Source organism: Gasterosteus aculeatus, chromosome 7 (assembly GCF_964276395.1).
Source record: "Gasterosteus aculeatus chromosome 7, fGasAcu3.hap1.1, whole genome shotgun sequence".
NCBI lineage: Eukaryota > Metazoa > Chordata > Actinopteri > Perciformes > Gasterosteidae > Gasterosteus > Gasterosteus aculeatus.
Window position 1 is genome coordinate 6,548,237 of NC_135694.1, and position 14,305 is coordinate 6,562,541.

Genomic DNA, 14,305 nt, shown 5'->3' on the forward strand with positions numbered 1-14,305 from the left:
TCAGAAAAGAAACCTTGAACTTCTGAGTGCCCCGATGGAAAAGAACGGGCTGCCTGCGTTTGAAGAGATTTCCGTGTTATCTTCCCCCTGGCACTGCTTTCCACGCACCCCCCGATGCAAATGGATTTCTCCAGGTAGAGCGCTGACCAAAGCCGCCTGCCATGACACTTGCATAAACCACGTAGCTTCAAAGAGAAACCTTCATAGACTGCTGCCATCTTGAAATACAAACAAACCCGCTCCATACGAGCATCACCACTGTGACCGGGGATGCAGATGCCATCGAGCTGGTAAGATACTGCTCTGATTTGGATGTCGGCTCCCTTTTGTCTTCTGAATAACTCACTCCTCGTGACAGCACTCTGAAAAATATTTGAGTGTCCTCCTTTAAAGTGTAAAAGCATTCCAGAAACATGGAAATGAAAATGGAAAAGGAATGAATGAAGAATAAATGTTGTTACTATTTCAATACTTCAGACAACAGTTAGATAGTGATGAATATCTTACTGTGATAAATAAATCAAAAGGCGTCAGTTTTATGTGTATAAAAGTGCCGATTAGCAGCAATAAAATTACATTTTTCTATTATTATCATCTACAATCGACCATCTACAGTAAGGGGATCTGCAGAGGATTTATTCCTTGCCTCATACAGGAAGAGATTTCTTCATCCTTATTCTAAACCAACTATTCCCAAGACAGAGATAACATTACTGCTGCCAGACAATGAGCTTTCATTTCAAAGAAAGCATCCTTACAGGAATTAAAAAAAAAAAAAAAACTCACACGCCTCTTTCAAATTGCAAGAATTAGAATGGGTTCAATTTTGGAGGTGAAGTGTTTTCACAAAATTAAATTTAACACCCACACAACGCACGCATTATGACACAAAAAATCCTGATTCAAATTGTCATCAGAAACAGAAAAACTATTTCATTACAAAAACAGCACAATAACACACCGTTCTTAAGTTGGACCATGGACAGAGTTACATCTTTAAAGCAGATATAATCAATATTTTTAATCACATGTTGACTCACACTACAAATCCACTGCATTGGTCCACAGTTCTCCTCGGTATCTTATTTTGGTAGCAGTCGGCGGTTGTTTTCAGTGAAAAGTGCTCTACCCCCCCCCGCCATCGATCGGCCGAGAGGAGAAGTTAGCAAATGGTGAACCTCCAGCAGTTCACATTCTCTGACACATATTCATAATCAAAGCTAGTGCACAAATATGGGGGAACTAGTGGGTGGTTATGTTATACCGTTAATATTATTGTACTGTAAGTTTTATTAACAAAGTCGACTCTGAATGTATTTGCTTTCCCCAAATCTCTGTTTGTAAAACAGAAGTAGAGGCAAATAAAACAAAAACGTTGTACATAGTTGTTCTATTTTTGTTGATGTATGTAAGTAAGCAAGAAGCTAAACACTATTAAATGTTAATGAATGAAGCCGTGCCGAAGCAATGGGGACAAATACAACACTTTCTGAGCCAAGTCATTTGCGTAAACAACAAACTTATCTCAATGTCTATTTCCTTGTAAACAACATTTCAGTTCTTGGAAGTACGTATAATTCTGTGTGTAACATGCTAATGCTAAATTTCCAGCTGCCAACAATAGATTTACTAAATACAGCAGAGTTAAGCACCTGACACACAGTCATGATTGAACACCATAAAGTGATGCACAGCACCATAAAACCTGTGCAGCCACTCAGCGTGCTGTTGTAAGAAACTCCTGCCAAATACAAAGCTGTTCAGGAAAATTAAGGCTTTTGGGGACAGTTGTTGTGCAAAGTAAATCCAATAATGTAGAAGCCATTTTCCCTGTTTATCCATGCTAGCGAGCCCAGGAATCATCTCTGTGCTGACACTTACATATGCAGCAGTGCTTAAAGTGCTTAGACGACGAGACGTTATTCTTCAGCCGTTTGTGGGGAACTGTGCAGATGTGCACTTGAATTAAGAAAGAGGGCGGCAGAAAATATATTGGAACAAAAAGTACAATGTGGAAACATGGGAGATTTACATTTAGTGTATTAAGCAATGGTGGCCAAGTTATCAAAATACAAATCCAGGTCTTGTTAAGATTAAATCAACGTCACCTGCCACAAACAGCTGACCATGGATCTCACTGTTCGAGTCACAGCTGTTCTTGACCCCCCAATACGCTTTGAAGAGGTTTTTTTAACCAATATCAAGTTGACTGCTTGTGCCTTTGTTCCAGTCGGACAAAAAGAAGAACTCACACTGCCATTGGAGGCCCTTTGTAACCCAAAACACATGCGGTTTAGTCATTTGCTGCGGAAGGACGTCCTCTGCTCCAAACGGTGCGTCACATGTAGGATGTGGATAAATTACCAGAACAAAACAAGGCCTTAAATCAAGGCGTTCCCATCTAAGCCAAGTGGAAAATTCAAAAAGAACAGGTCATTATTAGAATACTCACCGTTTGGGTTTTTTCCAGACTTATTGGTGCCTTCTCCGATTACTTCTCTGCATCCTGGTTGTGTTGAGATCCTCTACTGCCGCATCTACGGTAGGAAAAAGGGAGACAAAACCTGCAGCAATCATTTCATAAAAAGGTGCATTGTGAAGGTCGGCCAAAGCTCGTATGAGGCTTCAGCAGTCTGAGGTGGCCAAACTGGGGAGGATTCTTTTATAGTTTTCATCTGTATCAAGCAAATCGGTTTTCTTCCTGAACCACGGCAAATAGATACATCTGGTTGGATGCATTTCAGGAGCTAATAAGTAACAATACATCTATATATTTAACTTCCTCGACGATTTGGATAATCCAGATGGCCAATTAATATTTTTGCACAGGTCGGTGACTGTGCCTTGTTCTCACTTAGAAATAAGGTTGCTCAAACGGAGAAATAGCTCGATGATTGGTATCAAGAGGAAGAATAAATACAGCCACCTGAGCATACACATATTTGTGAGAACATGTTTCTACTTTGTAATGGTAAAACAAAATTACAATTGGGTCCCTCCTCGCATAGCCCCTCTTGCATCATTAAACACATTGTGTAGGCGGTTGTAAACGTGTTTAATAGTTGACTTTAGTGTGTGCACGCACATGACACCCCACAGTCAGTAGGCACCACATGCCTGCCTACACCCAGCATTACATCAGCTGTGATAAACCACCAAGCAACACCTACCCATCTTTCACCCACCGAGACCTTAATTCTTCAACAAGGGAACCTTCCATTGTGTAGCAACAAGATCCACCCAACATTTAGGACAGATATACAGGAAAAAAATGGATGGAGGTAAAAGTTGTATCTTTTAAATCTCATTTATATGATGACTAAGACATATTGGAGTCTGCTCTAATAGATTGTTTTATCATTATATATAATTTAATCAACAACAACAATTTCCCCATCAGAGTGTCGGCTACTATGCACTTCAGATTAATCTGGGTCCTAATGAATAGCGGTATAATGATTTTGATACAAACTTCGAAAAAGAAGTGTATTCGGAGTGGTGAAATTAAAAGCTGGATCGATGACTCTCGCTCCTTAAGCTAGAGCGCGTCTGTGTGTCTGCAGTGAGTGTGCGGGAGCGTGGCCAGATACACACACTGACTGTCAAGTAGGCAAAGCTTGTGCGTCTGCTTGTGTGTGTGAAACCGGGGGGGGGGTGGGAGGAGACTCACTTCTGCCGGGTGTGTTTTAAAGTTTCAGGTGTGTTTGTTTTTTAGCTTTTAATAAAACTTGTTTCTGAGGCTTTGTCTCTTAGTTGCTTTCAAAGATAGCCAATCTAAAAAAGAAAAGATTAAATGGATGCCACGTCAACAACAATTAATTCAGATAATCAAGCCAACATTTTAAAAAATGAAGTTATTTTTGTTTATTTAGTATCTCCACCCATCCAACCGTCCATCTTCAACCGCTTATCTGGGGTCGTCTCACGGGGGCAACAGCTCCAAACTTCCCTTTCCCTTCCCACATCTACCAACTCTGACTGGCATCCACCTGGGTCTTCCTTGGGCCCCCCCCCCGGGACCTCTTCCCAGCGGGCCGTGCCTGGAACACCTCCCTAGGGAGGCGCCCAGGAGGGCATCCTCACCAGATGCCAAAACCACCTCAACTGGCTCCTTTCAACGCAAAGGAGCAGCGGCTCTACTCCAACTTCTCCCGAATGGCTGAGCTTCTCACCTTCTCTAAGGGAGACGCCAGCCACCCTTCTGAGGAAGCCCAGTTCGGCCGCTTGTACCTGTGACTTAGTCCTTTCGGTCATGACCCATCCTTCATGACTTCACCTTCTGGGTCAGCTCTCTTTTCGCCACAACGGGTGCTGTAAAGCGAGTGCAATGTCGCCTCTGCCGCTCCGATTCTCCGGCCAACCTCACACTCCATCTTCCCCTCACTCGTGAACAAGACCCAGAGGTACTTGAACTCCAACGCAATCCATCGGTTTCCTGCTGAGAACCATTGCCTCAGATTTAGAGGTGCTAATCCTCGACCCAACCGCTTCTTCGTGTATGTAAATGTGTCACATATATGTTGATATAAAGAAGAACCAATAATCTATTAATAATTACTTCTACATCAACATCAAAACATGGGAATGCCAAAATAAGACTAATGTTTTGGTTAATCACTTTGACTGTAATTATGAAATGAATGAATTAAATAATTCTTACAGTTCAATGAGGTGATCAACATGCTCTCAGGTCCATGCTTTAACTATACTCGAGGAGGTGGAAGTGTGAGGCAATTAACTTAGCTTAAAGACTGCAGGCAGGGGAAACAGCTAACCCGGTTCTTTCCAAAGTTGAAAAATATGCCTACCAGCTCCATGAAAGCGCACTAATTAAAACAGTGCATCTCATCGGGATAAAATTTTTTAAAACTAAAACGTGAAAGCATCAATCCAGGGCCTCGTCTTAACAGTTAGGCTGCCGGGGAACAAGCAGAGACATGAGAGTAGAGAGCGGATGGAAACAGTAACATAAGTTAATGTAACCTTAAATAATTCCTTCCTTTAAACAGACGTTTAAATCACGACATGACTATGTGTGTAAGGATTGAAGAAATTACAAGTGTTATTTAATTAGCTTGTTTTTAAACGTAGCCTATAGATAGGTTAGCTGTTCACCCCTGCTTCCGGCTTTTATTAATGTTAGCTAAGCTGTTAGCTAAGTGATAATGGCTAACCGCTTGCTAATATATTCAACAAGCACACACAGTGGTATCATTCTTTCCATAAACTCCAGGATGGAAAAATAAAAAATTACTAAGTGCATTTACAGAATACAGAAGGACTTCCACTATAACTTAACACCACCATTAGTTATTTGTATTTGCTCGCTAACGTCAGCTGTTACTGGACAATGCTTCTTCTATACAATTAATGTTAATTAATGTATTAACAACTTTAATCTAGAAAGTGATATAGGCCAGGTGCTTAGAGGTCTAAAAATGTACCGAAAGCCAGCGCTACGGTCACAGAAGTAACATTACATGGAGAAATTGATCAATTAGCTAGCTTTAGCATGCTGGAGTTTTTGGAACAGACGCAACAGCAAAGTGAATATTGGACGTACACTCACGCGACCAGAAACATGAGCCCGAGGCAATGCTAACGTTGCTCACCGCCCGCTGGATGTGTGAATATGTAATTTCCCTCGCCTGTTCCCCAAGTAGCCCAAAACATATTATTACTTCAGCCATGGGCCTTTCTCCCAGCAGACGTTGTAATATGTCGCGGCAGGAAAAGCGCAGGTGTTACTAATAACACAAACGCTGGCTGTGTCCCATTCAGGTGTTCCATCGAGAGTGGCAGCCAGCCAACACGCAGCACACCAGGCACCTGAAATCAAAGCGGCTAAATTGAATTCAGCCATCAATAATTCCATTATTGGCACCTGTGCTTTTTCGACCATGACAAGTCAAGAGGTGTTCTGTGGAAGGAAAGGCCGCCGTTATCCAAAACACGGTCGAATTTGAACAAGTTGGTTTTATTTTGCTGACATTTGACATCACACATTATTCAAAGTCTGTTATCTTAAAAGATTAAATTATTAGTGTGCCATATTATGCACTCAAATAAGGGACTTTTTTTAATCACATCCTGTGTCTTGCTTGTGTTACGACAAATACATAAAATCGAGGTTGCACACAATGGTTTCTGTTTTGTCAAAAAGTCGTTAAACTTTGATAAGTTTGGTATAATTGTTCTGTCTCATTTTCTATCACTAACAGCCACAGATCACATCAGGTCTCCAATCACATAAAGGAAAAATGACGAAGAAAGGGGATCAATCAGACTCTTATCTTTCCGAATGTCTCAAAGGACGTTTGGCTTATTAGAAGATAACGCAGTGATGTTTCAGTATAAATTGTCTGTTAAATCCAGGTAGGTTTAATTCTGCACCATTACCTCCAATTTGCTGTTGTGTTTTATGTCGATACTATCGTGAATTTGTGTTTACGGTGGTTAAATGTTTATGCATACCTTGTCCCTCGTCTGTTGTATTGTCCAATTTGGCTTTCGCGCGTTGAGAGCAACCGGAGACAACTTCCTATCAGTCTGGGTCAGCATACATGTCCATTAAAGCGGACTCTGATTCACGTTGACTCGAAGACAACCAACTGTTAACGTTGTCCGTCATGAATAACGCTGCGTCCGCTTCTCTGTCCCTCTCCATCAGGCACACCAAAAGGACAAGGCGCGTTCAAGTGCGCAGCGTCCCTTCCACACACGTCACCTTCACATCCCGTCGCGACGAACAGCAGGAGTACTTCTGAAACATGCAACGTGCGCCTCTATACAAACGATGAGCCATGACACGTCGGTAACGCGTGCACTTACCCGTTCTCCACCGACTCCGGTGCGCTGCGCGCGCTGGTTCCACCGTCTGCAAACGGAGCTGTTTCCTGGCGCAGTTTTTTTTGTTTTGTTTTTTTTCCCCCCCAAACGCACGCAGCGTCAACGCTTCTTTGCTGCTGCTTCCAGCTCCAGCCACGCTGCTCCCGACCGAGTCACCATCCGGAGGCGTGGCCGCGGCGGGAGGAGCGGGCCGGCTGACCACGTGCCGCTCCGCGAGTCATGTTTTGCGTTGGATGATGAATAAAAGGAGGTGATGGTTGGCAACCGACAAACAAACTAAAGAGTCACGCGTGAACGTGTTGATGCTACTCTGAAAAAAACGCAACAACAAAAGAAAAAATTTACTGAAAAAAGTTAATTTGTTGTAAATGCGTCTCAACCACCTGTCGCGGGAATGCACATACGTTGAGTGAGTAGAGCTGACAAACTGAACATGTTGCAAAATTATTTGGCTATTTAATGTTTAATTAATGTTGCTTAAGATGTTGAAGCCACTACAACCACTCTGACATGGTTGTGTCTTCATAAATGTATTACATTACACACAACATTAGTTATATCCCATCAGCGAAACAACGTGAAATTGTTTCTGTTTCAACAATAATATCACAGCATTCATTTATTCAGTTATCTGCATCCTAAAGTCGAAGATCAGTCAACAAGCCGACCGCTTTAGCAGAGATTCCTAACAAGATGCTTCCCCTCCCTGCCACACATATGTGGCAACTTCCTCAGCAATTAAAAAAAAGCATTTTCACAAACGACACTACACTATTTATCACCATGACAAGCAGATGCAACTCGCGGCAGAAATGTCCAAAAAGGTTTAAAAGTTTAAATCAGAGGTCTTCAACGTTTTTCAAGCCAAGGTCCCCCAAACTGATGGCGAGGTGCATCAGGGACCCCCTATTCCACGGAGTTTGGTCCGCCATCTTTTATTTTTGAGCTTCACGCTCTTTAGACGTGAGCACAAACGCGATCTGATTGGCTGGTGCCTGCGCTGTCGTATTCGCGTGAAAGGAGCTGTGAGTGAACCGGTGCCCAGCTTGAGAGCTGCTGAGGGAAGCTGAATGTGTGTGTTGCGGATTGACAGATAACTTCTTCTCCATCAATTTATCCGTTCGCTTCAATATGTTGGATTCATGTTAATGTGTATTTAAAGACCATAAATAAAATTCTGATTCTGATTCTGAAGACATTTACATTTGTGGGGAAAAAAATTGTTTAAAACAATTGTCTTATCACCCAAAAATGTCGCGACCCTCCTGCAGTACCTTCGCGGACCCCTTGGGGGTCGCGGACCCCCTGTTGAAGACCTCTGGTTTAAATCATTAAAACAGATGCACAGCTTCAGCTACAGAAAGGGAAAATCATTCAAATGCTTCTGGCCACAAACTGTTTTTAATAATTACTATAATCGTTTCACCCCAGTGGTAAGCACCTCTTAGGAGCCGTGAGGTGACAATGGAAGCCTTTTTAAAGTAGAATTTTTAAAATTTCGCTCTGATCTTTCACAAAAATGTGTCTCAAAATATAAGCGTTACTCCCTGCATCGCCTTTCCCCTCAGGTCTGTACGTCTAAAACGCTGGCATGTTGACCTCAGGTCGAGCATTAGGTCGGTATTTTAAGGACCCTTACATTCCCATTTGACAACTCGGTAAACCAAGGCTGACACAAAGAATTAGTGAACACAAGAGTTGCATCAGAAGCAGTGGTGTCAGCTATTGTGTTGTCCCTCACTTTAATGGGTAGTTAAATACATTGAAATTGTTTTAAGATGCATATATCCATGGTATCATTTACCAGATGAAAAACTGAGAAGTGCTTCTCTTTTGAATTTGTTTCACCTAATGCCGGCACAATATAAATATGTACATTGCAATATATTTGTAATGACATACCCATCAGCTTTAGCTGTATTTGTTGTTTATTGCTATTTAACAAATGTGAACATGCAAATATGATTAAAAAAAAGAAGGTGAACCCCGTAAACAAGCCAGGTTGAGTGGAGCTCAAAGCCCTGCTGTGCTTAAACACACATGGAGCTGATGGATGTGGTCATCTCATCTGCTTTTGCTTCTCAAACCCATAAATGATGGCAGCAGGATGAGAAATCACACTATAGGTTTTTGCAAAGAAAGAACATTGTGAAAATGTCATTTTGAAATAATGATTCAATATCAGAAGATAGAGAATAATGATAATGATAATAATCTTTTTTGGCTATTTCCAGACACCATCTTTATTCAGCTGATAAAAAGAAATTTGCAAAACAGGTTACATATCCTTTCTTGTTTTAATATGCTGCTCGCTGCAATATATTTAGTTGCAGGCGGAAAGAAAAGTCTTTGAGGAAACAGAATGTCTCTTCAAGACAGCAGTGAGTGTAGTTAAATGACCTGCGGCGTATTTGAAAGTCTGGCGTGCAATTTATCTCTGACAAAAACAGATGCTATGGATATGTGAGTCGAATGTAATCATCAATGCCGTTCAAACTGTCTATATAATGAATACAAGTGAGGCACAGAAACGTCTGTATTGCGCGGACAAAACAAGATACTTTCTTTCGCAGCATTGACGGCGCTTACATTTAAACAATGAGCACACATTTCATTCATCCGATTTTTTCCAACATTTGCAAACGCAGATATTATTTACCCTCACTGCTTCTCACCACACCTGTCGTGACTGAGTGTGCTCTCAAAAGCTTTTGGCTTTGTGGGACAGTCGGCGCTTTGGGGCACTAATTGTGGCTGTCAGATATACGGAGGTCAAATGGCTGCACTAAAAGCTCTCTCAAGTCATACAGGTTGCAATTTCCTGCGACGTTACAGAAACTTGAAAAGAATATGGGAGGAAAGAAATTGCTCGTAATAAGCTACCGAGCCAGGTTAGCAATCAACGACCTATAGCAAGCAATCGCACAGCTGCCACGTCCGTGGAAAGGGAACCCAATCGCATTTACTTACACCACCCTTACCTATCGCTCTGTGAAGCCTGAAACGCATGTATGAGACAAATGATTACCTTTTTTCCCCTTGCTTTCACTCAGCAATGATTCTTTTATGTGCTATCGTGTTTGTCTTCTGGTGAGGATACATTTTCTGTAGCCTAGAAAAAAGTCTAATGATCCGAGAAGACTTTTCGTTCCCTGCAGGACCTTTTATCCAGCAAACACATCTTTCGTACTATGAATTGGAGAATTTTGTTCTACATTAGAGCCCCAGAGGAAACTCTAGATCACACAGCAGTTATCGCAGAATGTGTACAAAGGGTTTTATTTTCACGTCTGAATTGGCTTGACATTGGTTGTGTTCCCATGAGACAGAATACAATTGACATTGATGACCTCTCTCTCGCCACAACCCTCCATGTCTAACTGATCTGCCTCTAAAAGTCTCTAAAATGTCTCACACGTGGCACTAAATTGGCATTTAAATTAAATTTCATCTCCACATTCTGGTTTCCAAGAGGAACAAACCTATTGGTTGGGTATCACCCATGAAACCTTTACTCTACAATACTGTCAGGCTACACTTTCAGTTTATAAACCTGTGCCCCCAAAGGCAGAATTCCCTACATCAAGATAATCTTTAAGTTTAGAAAGGTTAAATCCCCAAACCCTGTATTTGGTCTTCAAACTTTGTAAACTCTGTAAACTAGCCCATTTAGAACACAACATGCAGAGCAAAAACATTTGCTAAACAACTTTAATCATGGTGTTGTATTCTTATGTGAAGCCTTTTAGATCTTTAGGGATGTTACACTTGTAGAGGCGTTTTGAATCTTGATGCGTTTATGGACAATAAATGAAGACAGGCACACAATACCGCCTTTCACTCGGCCAAATAACGCCCAATCAAGGAATCACAAATCCAATCGGATTTGTGATTCCTTGAGGCCATTTCTTTATTACACCTCATGACTTCATATACCCAACTAGTATCCAATAAAGCAGGAGGGTGTGAAAAGAGAGGTCCTTTAAAAGAAAGCGCGGTTTCCGAGCAGTGATGTCAGTTTCACTGCAGTGGAAGTGGTCACCTTATTGCTATTGTTATAACTATTGTTCCCTTGATTAATCACATTCGATATTAGTCAGCACACTAAATCACTGTCAAGCATCGAGCCTTGAGTCAAGCCATGTGAACACGAATGGCACGAAGAAGTCAGCTGCCTAAAGACCGTTTGTTTGGACCTGTCAAACACAGGGGTTTCTAACTGCGTTTATCCTGACGGCTCGCTGTCTGGGTCTGCTAAACTTCTCTGGTTGCTACGATAATGTTATTACTTACACCAGTCGTGCTGGACAACATCTCACGGTAGATGCCACCGATCGGGTAAATTGGTGTGTTCTTTGACACAATAATAAGCAAATGAAATGAAAACCAAGCACTAGGACAATGAGCGGGGGGGGGAAAAACAAAACTGAAAATAAACACACAAGAATTGCATCCAGTTTCCACAGATCTGGTGTCACTAAGCGTCTCAAACAATGACTATTGTTGAGGGCTCGTAATAGGCAGGCATAAAAATACAAAATGCTGAGGCCGCCTATAGCACCGAGCTGAGGTCTTCTTCTTTCCCTCTCCTCTTTTCTCGTTTCAATCTCTTGTCTCTTTTACCGTTTGGCTGAGTCAGACCTCCCACACAAAAGTGGCTTATTGTCAAAGTGAGAGGAGAGTTTTACGGTGGATAAGAGAGAGGTAGAAGTAAAGATAGAAATAGCAACGGGATTTAGTCCGTATCAGCTCTCTGAAAGCAGCTTGAATCCCTTTCTCCCTTGTTGGAAGGACTTCTTGCACAGTGACCTTCCTGCTCCCTCCTAGGATCTCGATCCATTTAAACTAAAAGTTCCTCATTGTCACAGGGCAGATCAACAGCTTGTTGGCAATCTGACCAACCAGTGCCTAAGATACAGACCTTCACTTTTGGCTGAAGATGAAGGGAAAAACAATGCAAGTGCAGTACAATAACAGCATTGCTATTTTGGTGCTTTTGTATCTGACTCACGACTTAACAAGGAACCGCTTCTATCCCAGTGGGCATTTGATACATTTCATTTCGAGTAACAGCTCATATCAAATTTGATGAGCATGGCACAATGCCGCCTGAAATGGAGTGCATAATCCTGTAAACAGGACACAGGCCGAGAATTCTGGTTTTATCAGGAAGCTGTGCCCTTTTCCAAGGTGCTTCCTTGGCCTGGAAATACTTTACTTTCCTCTTAAAAATCCCACCATGCACCAGTCTGCATTAGTCTCACCATTCAACTCTGTTGTTGTATTAGTGACATCTGACTTGTGCAGTGTAGTTGGTATTGGTACTTGGTATGTGGTCCACAGACAAACTAAATATGTAAATGAGTATCATCAGAATGAACCACACACATCTTGCCTGGCCAACAGGCCTGATTCACCAAAGAAGGTGACGATCTCACACAGATTGAATCTGAGTTATACCACCAGTTTGTGTTGGTTCTGCCAAGTATGGATACCCAGCAGCAATGTTTGTGAAAGGCCAACATTAAATAATTGAGGTCTGCATTCCTACTTATTTGCCCTACATGACTCTAATATGTCTAAAAATAAGGGCAGCTGTACTTATCTTCCTTTATAATGAGCCCGTATTGAAGATACAGACCATACCGTTTAGCTCAAGGGTGTATAAACAGTGCACTACTGCATCTGTGACACATATGGGTTGCTGGGGCCAAGAGTCCTGAGATGTTACTATTTCAAGGACTTAATCAGATACCTTTGACAAAACAACAAGCGTTTGACATTTTGTCTCCCAAACCTGCTCATTAAAAAAATGAATCCTTCAAGGTAACTTCCAACTCGTCAGTGGTATCAGTGCACACAGTGCAAGCTACGGCAAAGCGCAGCCAAGCTGTGTTGACCTGAGGGGGAACCGGATGGTGGGTTGGTTTTTTTACTTTTTTTTTATCGGCTTTAACCGCTGCATCAGCGCATGGTTGAGCACCGGCTACAAGCCGACTGGTGGGGCTCACATATCCGCTAAAAAGGAAAACACAGAGCTGGCCCGGCGCAGAGGAGATGGAAATACAACACTCAGAGATGGAGAGTGACTTCGGTGTCGACTCAGGTAGACGTTACCCCCCCCAAGTCTTTGTGGGTATATTAATAGGTAGGTATGACTCAACTTGGGGTTTACAAAAAAGAATGCTTACATTGTGATAGTCCAAACATCTCCTCCGTTATATTTACCATCCTGCGTTATTAGTATTATTAAGTGGGAGAAAAGGAATCAGTGCTAGCACAGGGGCCATTATGCAGGTGACACCAGACACCAATTTCAGCCTCGAATGTACCAAGAGGAAGCCGCTTCTCTTAATATTGAACTAACTCGTTATCATTTGCATTTTGATTAGTTTACCACCAGAGTGCCAACCGGAGCCGGTATACAGGCCAACATCCCTCAGGCCCTCGGGGCCCGCCAGCAAGCGGCGCCTCTTCCCGCCCCCCTCCTCCTCTTCCTCCTCCTCCTCCTCCTCAACTCTCCGCGGCCGCCGCTGAAAATGTCCACAGAGGATCGAGTTACACTACGCCCCATCTTTAAGCCCCGGTCCGCGGGGCAGTGCGCCGTTAGCCAGCAGCACAACCAGAGGACAGGGCCGCGGGACGCACCGGGCTTCGCACTCATGTAAGTGATTCTGCCTTGCTTTTTTTCGGACGCGTTCCAGGCGGGACGACGGCGAGTTAATGGAGGGTTTGTTGGCTGTACGACGACGACGACGACGACCTGGGCCAGAGGCGAGTTGCTCGCTTCAATGTCGCTAATGAGACGGGGAATGTTCGGAGGCGCCTGTTGTCGCGGCGGGTTCACCGAGAGGGGAAACAACGGGCTTTAAAGTGTTTCTGTTTTAAGCTTAGGCGTATTTTTGTTCGTCACTAAGTAACCACTAAGAGCGTTTGAAAGAAAAAACACCAAAACCCGGCGATACAAATGTAACTTCTTCCTCTCGGAAAGCCTGTTGCTTTGCTCCATGGATGAGGAGGAGGAGGAGGAGTTGAGAAAAGCGGATTGCCCCAAATGCTTTTTGCGACTTTAATTTTTTTTTTAAACGGACCGTGCATACCTGCGACACGAACACACTCACGCACACTATAGTATATTGTAGCAAACGCTTTATGAGGATTAATACACGTGAAATGTGCGCGTTATCGAGCGACGTCCCCCCCCCCCCGCCCTCCCTCTTTTGTTCCGGAGGAGAGCTGCCCCGTGAAATGACAACCCGTTATTAGCCGTTCGTGGTAACAGGCAAAGCTCGCATGACGCCGCCGGTGATCGTATTTCGCGAGGAGGACCGTGAGGACTTCCTCGGGCCTCCTGTGGATCATTACACGCAACTGGATACGTGGGCCCCTGGAGAGGGAATCACTCACCCTTACTCGGCAGTATGGACCGCTCACCTGCGAGACGTTTGAACGTAGA

The 14,305-nt window shown here is 43.0% G+C and overlaps 2 protein-coding genes across 33 annotated transcripts in view; one reads left to right on the top strand and one right to left on the bottom strand.

The window, feature by feature from the left end:
- LOC120822056 (adhesion G protein-coupled receptor L3) overlaps positions 1-7,032 on the bottom strand; it is a 189,397-nt gene extending 182,365 nt beyond the window's left edge. The window contains exons 1-2 of the mRNA XM_078106244.1: positions 6,832-7,032; positions 2,453-2,537 (exon numbers count right to left, since the gene is read on the bottom strand). The gene's annotated coding sequence lies outside the window, so the exon portion shown is untranslated. The remainder of the gene's footprint in view (positions 1-2,452; positions 2,538-6,831) is intronic.
- Positions 7,033-13,250: 6,218 nt separating this feature from the next.
- mpdz (multiple PDZ domain crumbs cell polarity complex component) overlaps positions 13,251-14,305 on the top strand; it is a 44,753-nt gene continuing 43,698 nt past the window's right edge. For 27 of the 32 annotated variants that reach the window (XM_078106263.1, XM_078106265.1, XM_078106266.1 and 24 more), the window contains exon 1: positions 13,347-13,513. The gene's annotated coding sequence lies outside the window, so the exon portion shown is untranslated. Of the gene's footprint in view, positions 13,624-14,305 lie in introns of all 32 variants that reach the window. The other 5 variants (XM_078106262.1, XM_078106273.1, XM_078106285.1 and 2 more) reach the window with 2 other exon arrangements.